Raw genomic sequence first — 6,651 nt, forward strand, 5'->3', positions numbered from 1 at the left:
AATACCGAAATTTCTGGGAGCTCTGCAGTAATCAAATGAGAAATTTAGTGCTGTTGGAAAAGACAGATTGAATGAATCAATGAATTTAAATGAATGAATTTAGTTAAATGAATGAATTAAATGAATGAATTTAAAGTCCAACCAGAATTATTACAAATTCAATGTTTTAAAATTATCTCTTTAGAGATGTCTATGGCCCTTTAGAAAGATTAAAAAACTATATATTTTTTATGTTCTATACAACTCTTGAACAAAATAGGTTCTTAATACACTTCACTTCTACACACACAACCATGTCCTCTAATAAGTTATGTGTTGTTCACCTTCTCAGAGTACAGTCTCTGCCATGTGTTTATGTAGGCTATAGAATGGGTGCAATGTGCACAAATGCTATTCCATTCCAAAGCTGTAGCTTACCACGTGTGGAGTGATAGTCTAACACACACGTATAGTGTAACAGCACTCCAGCTGGTCTTAAGGGCTAACTTGTTTCAAGTTAACACACTCCTTGCCTGCTGACTTAAGGCCCTTCATCTGTAACAGAACTAATTTGCTTTCTTTGGTATTTGCAGACCACTGGCCTCGGGGAATAAGGAGCCAAAACTTTCCCAGGCCACTGAGGCCAGCATGTCTGCTTGAAGCCACCTTGGCTTTCTGTTTAGCCCACCAATCTTTTAGCAAAATGTTTTTTTCTGGTTAAAGTCACACAAATGACTTTACTGACCTCTGTGAATCTATAGACCTTCCCCTCCTTTGCAAAAATAAGAGTGCTCTTGAGCAACCACCGTCTGGTACCTAGGAACAAGACCTTCTTGCACAATCAGTCCTGGACACCAAAAAAACAGAATTTCCTGCAAAATTTCCGAGTACCAAGATAACTCTGTAGCTGGCATCATCGAGTCTGCATGTAATCAAGAAGTGTCACAGACCACTATACTCCCTTAACTGATTAAACCCATTTAAAACTCTGGGCCAGGTAGAAACCTAGGAGCTGGCCTTTGGACAAGAGTCCACCTTCTTCCCAGGTGGCTGGCCTCCTGAATAAAACTCATATTCCTTTCCAATCAAAACTCATATCTTGAGTATTGGCCTTTCAACTGATGGGCAGCTGAACTTAGGTTTCAGTAACAATAGGACAATGACTTACATGTTCTTACAATACCTCCTCCTACAAGAGAATATTCTAGATGATTAATTTATGATGAGGTAGTAATAAAGACTTAAAATAATACATGAGTATGTTAATATAAATATTTGTTTCCTTATTTTGTATTATTATTCAAATTATCTAAGAATTCTATTTTACTGTTAAGTGTATATTGTTCAGCAAGTATCAGTAACAAGCAACAAAGAAAATGTGTTAGATAAATGAGAATCTTGAATATATTACTGAATTTCCTGCTGTATGAGTGCTCTTGTTTTGGATAAGCAGGAAGCAGTATTATCAAAGTTCCTTCTGATAATTCCACGGCCATTCTTATACCTGTAGATGATTACAAGAAAGTATTAAAAAGAGAGCAATCAATGACTCATAGTATAGTGGAAGCCCCTTAAAATACTTTTATCCTTCTCGTACAGGTGGTTGACACTGGGGGTCTTAAAAACATGATTCAACCATTTCTTAGGATTTCTATAAATATTTCTAAGAAAATAACCTTCCAATAACATTCTTCAAATTAAAAACAGGGTGCATTAAGAACAAAGCAAAATCATGTTCAATAGGAATAAGTTTCTCCATTCACTATGAATTCAGGTATCAGAAATATTAGTATTTACTTCTTGCTTTCATTAATACAACTACTCTGCTTATTCTTGCTCAGTTATTCCAGTAACCATGGCAGTGTTCCAGCCCACAGATGAGTATGTGGGATAAATCATAAAGTAATTGTTATGTGAATGAAAGAAGGAACAAACTATAAATCCCTAGGAAGAAAGGCAATAAATCTACTATTTTTCTTCACATGGGTTTTGTTTCAGGGAAATAATTACATGGCCAGAGGCCCTCAGTTTGACAGCACTACATTTTAATCTAGAAAGATGAACCTTAACTGGTATATGGCTCTCATTTGTTCAATCTATTTGCCCTTATTACCTAGAAGAACTTGATTTAATCACTGAGTTTCAGACCCCAATTAATAATTGTTCTCAGAGTAACAATATTTTTTTATTTTTATTTTTTTTTAATTTTTTTTTTCCAACGTTTATTTATTTTTGGGACAGAGAGAGACAGAGCATGAACGGGGGAGGGGCAGAGAGAGAGGGAGACACAGAATCGGAAACAGGCTCCAGGCTCTGAGCCATCAGCCCAGAGCCTGACGCGGGGCTCGAACTCATGGGCCGCGAGATCGTGACCTGGCTGAAGTCGGACGCTTAACCGACTGCGCCACCCAGGCGCCCCGGAGTAACAATATTTTTAATGGCATGAAACTAAAAGAATTTATGTTATGAGGATAACAAGAATAACTCTGTGCCCCACTTCAGGTGATTCATATGTCATAGGAGTTAGCAATATAGCCACCATCTTTCTTAAGAATAAATTAACAAATGCAGGGTGCATATATTGAGTCTGAGGCCTGGGCCAAATGGACCCTGTTAGGAAATATAAAAAGAATAAGACATATACATCTAAACAGCTGCAGATGACAAAGTAACCAGCTTATTAAAAATAAAAAAAAAATTAAAAAAAAGAGCTTTTCAAGATAGAGGTAGCAATGAGACATAAGCATGGAACTTCCAAGAAAGAAATTTTATAAATGTTCCCACCTGGAACATGGATATGATGTCTGGAACAATAGCAGTCATTCTAAGATCATAAGGGGATCTTGAAAACAGTGATATGATCAAATGCATTATGTTTGAGAGGTAATAAAACACTTCTGGAGATCATATGGATAAAGGATTACAGTGAAAAAGACCTTTGGGTTAAATTATTTCCTCTGTACATGAAAACTAGTGAAGCCTGATAACAATTTCACTATAGAATCAATAAAATAATTAAGTTTAGAATGAATCTTATAGAAGCAATATAAGCTGCCACCTTCTGTTATACTGGAGCCTTACTCTTTCCATATATTCCCCCACTGGAGGATCTCCCACAGTAAAGCTTTAAATTGTTTTAGTAGAAGTTAGGGCCTTTTTTCATTCCACAAATAGAGATAAAAAACTAAAAGCAGATGTCCTGAGAGAATTAACACATTGGGTTAAAATCATGTCAGGTTGTAAAATGCAGGTATCATATTCATGTCTGAGATCCAGTTTTCACGGGTACTGCGAGAGGATAGCAGAAGGGTACTTAGTACCTGTAGTAAAAAGTAATTATAGTGTCGGCAGTGGAGGGCGGCGGGGAGGAGTGCAAAAAGGGAAGGTTAAGAATACTAAAAACAAACTATTATTTCAACATTTTGTCCTTGGGGTGACTCTGGAAAAGGAAATGCAGAGAGAAAACATTTTATTAGTAAGTACTAGTAAATCTAATCTAATGATTACTTCTTGCTAACATAATATTCATAAAAACTGTAGATGCTAAAAAAAAAAAAACCCGTAGATGATGGAGTATCAGAAAGTTAATTCATAGCAAATTCTGGGATAAGCTATTCACCTCCTGAGTAACTATTATTAATAGAGAGAAATGAGATGAATAATATAAAATTGTTTATTTTTGTAGTACTATAGTATAATATAGAACTATATTTTCAATTATGTGTTATATATGAAATTTCCTGCAAATCTGAGTAGTTATTATAAAAAGAAACAGGCTTGGGGCGCCTGGGTAGCTCAGTCAGTTAAGCGTCTGATTTCAGCTCAGATCATGATCTCACTGTTTGGGAGTTCGAGCTCCATGTCAGAATCTGTGCTGACAGCTCAGAGTCTGGAGCCTGCTTCGGATTCTGTGTCTTCCTCTCTCTTTGCCCCTTGCCTGCTCATGCTCTCTCTCTCTCTCTCTCTCAAAAATAAACATGAAAAAGAATTTTTTAATTAAAAAAAAAAGAAACAGATTTATTTATTTACATGCTTAACCTCCTTCTTTCCCGTCTAGCTCCAAGTCCATCCTGGTTTAGGCCTGTGATTGATATCACAGGAAGCATCTGCCTTAAGCAGATCTGGAAGACCTGCCGATCCACCAAAAACCTCTTCCATAGACTTGCCATGGTACCTGAAAATTCCAGCAATGGAGTTATTTCTCCTCAATGAAGTAACCGGAAGCCACTGAGTACATATCTTTAGTAGGAGTAACTTTATGCCAATTTCACCTAGAAACATCTTGACACAATTATTTTGTCAGAAGGGCTAGTCTGTCCTTGGAAATATCCTCAGGAAATAAGCTGTAGGCTTGCTAAGTTTTGATATGAGAGGAAAAAAAGAGGGAAATAAAGAGGCCTGTTGGAGGAGAAAACACCACATTAGGAGTTCCCTTATGTATCCTGGGAAATTAGTTTTTGGTATAGAGAAGAGGCTGGCATTTCCAGGAAATTAGTGAATACCCTAGAGAGTGGTATAAAATTGATGACAGACTCTATCTTTGCAGTTTCACATATAGACCCTTTAACTTAGTTATGTTGACTTCTCTTGAAAAGAACCAAAAGCATGATAGAGAAAAGGTAGGAACCTAATTAACAGAAGGTGAGAGGGCAAAAGATCAATTTAGATAAACTATAAAGCAAATAATCAAGTTAGTTCTCATTTTAGTCTGCTGACAAAATTAAACAGTACAAAATCATAAAGTTAGATTTGTTAATTATATATTTGTTCATTTTACACTTGCACTTACAATAATAGCTACACTAAAATATTTATCAGATTAAATGTAATGTGGTGTCCAAGATTATATTCTGGAACAGAAAAAGGTTGTAGTTGAAAAAGTAAAGAGATCAAGTAAAGTCTATCATATTGTACCAACATAAATTCCATAGTTTTGACAAATGGTTAACATTAGGGCAAGCTGAGTAAATGGTATATGAAAGGTCTTTGGGCTATTTTATAACTTTTTGCAAATTTAAATTTATTTCAAAATGAAATGCTTATTAAAATTTTTTGTTAGAATAACTCTAGCTTATATTAAAGATTTTTTTGAAATCAAATTGTGAGTTATGCCAATGGCTCATTTGGGACTATCATGCCTATTATGCCAAATTCTCTAAGGCCACTAAGTTTAATGTTTTTCCTATACTTTTATCTTCTTAGCAGCAATGGGTAAGGTGTTTTGTCTTCTCAATGGCAGAGGTAGTAATTTTTTTGTCCAATAATGACTTCTGCATCAGGTCTGGATAATGCCTTGGGTCATTTCACCTCAAGTTCATTTTATCTGCACATTTTTAAGGGGACAGTTTCTAGTTTCATGTTTCTTTTACTATCTGATAACCAGAGCTGTAATAAATATCTCAGGCTCTGACCATGTTTTTCTCAAACAAAATACGCTTTCTCCTTTGCTTATAGTACATAACGTTCCTCTGTATTTTAGGATGTTTTAATATCATTTTCTCATTTGTTTTTATTTGCTGTTATCATTTTCCTGTGTATATATTATGGGAAAGAAAATCATTTTGGCTTGTGTCCATTAACAAGAAAAAAAAATTTAGAAAATAGATTGGGCTTCACACTGGTCTGACAGAACAGAAAGACCCAGTGAAGACAGTAATCCAAATGGCAGCAAAAATTATCAAGATTAAACTAAGTTTCTACATACTAATAACCTAATGTTCTGATTAATTAATCACAGGTGAAACAACAATCCCAACTTTATTGACTAGTGGGGCAGAGTGAGGTTCAATAGCAAAAGAGCAACAGAGAGGGCTTTTTTTTTCTTCACATTTTGTATTTCCAAATAATCACTTTCATAAATGAGGGGTAGAAGTATGAAAAGGATTTCAGAAATAAAGAGCCGGAGTGGTTAAGAAAGATTACTGCACGACTAGCAGCGTGGTGCAGGGTCGCCTAACTTCGCTGTAGATTTTTTTTTTTTTAATTACAGAAGGCCATGGGGAGAGCAGGTGAGTGGAGCGGCTGAGATCTGGCCACTCTCTGCAGGTCCTGTCCCGGCAGAGAAAAAGTATGCTAATTCTCCCAACGGCACGCTTCAGACGTGAGGTGGAGAAAGCCCCCTGTCTACACACCTCCAAGAAGCTACTGTCTCAAAAACGGTTGAAGACAAATTCCCTTCCCCACTACACACAATGAAATTGTTACAGACCTCAGGTCCTGACACATGTGTCCCAAGTTTTAAATGCATTGTCTCCGGGCTTTTACTAGAGATTATTCAACTCGTCAATGAACGAACAGCCTTTCAGCCTCTTCTTTCGCCGCTCAATTTCTGTCTTTTACGCGTTTGGTTTTATTGTCTGTTGGTGGTTCTTCTCGTGTGTGTGTGTTTTGTTTTTTCCACTCCGCTTCACCGAGTGAAGACTGGTACCTTTGGTTTCCTCAATTAGCGGAAAAATTCCTTCACGGCCTTTCAGTCTCCAGTCCCTTCCCATGCAAAGTATTCATTCCTGAGGTATTCACTGTGCACCCGATTGTCCTTTGCCACAGTGCCCCTCGACATTTTCTCAGTGTTTTTCGCTGCTTTACGCCTAAACAGAAGTCACTTTTTCCCACCTACCAGTAGGGCAAGCCACTCAGCGCCTGCGCCTGTGCCAGTTGGTGGGAGGAAATATC

At 36.8% G+C, this 6,651-nt stretch overlaps 1 protein-coding gene across 2 annotated transcripts in view; it reads right to left on the minus strand.

Moving 5' to 3' along the window:
• FAM237B (family with sequence similarity 237 member B) overlaps positions 1–6,646 on the minus strand; it is a 33,017-nt gene extending 26,371 nt beyond the window's left edge. For both annotated transcript variants that reach the window (XR_006298488.1, XM_043588805.1), the window contains exon 1: positions 6,188–6,646. The gene's annotated coding sequence lies outside the window, so the exon portion shown is untranslated. The remainder of the gene's footprint in view (positions 1–6,187) is intronic.
• Positions 6,647–6,651: the final 5 nt, after the last annotated feature.

Source organism: Prionailurus bengalensis, chromosome A2 (assembly GCF_016509475.1).
Source record: "Prionailurus bengalensis isolate Pbe53 chromosome A2, Fcat_Pben_1.1_paternal_pri, whole genome shotgun sequence".
Taxonomy (NCBI): Eukaryota; Metazoa; Chordata; class Mammalia; order Carnivora; family Felidae; genus Prionailurus; species Prionailurus bengalensis.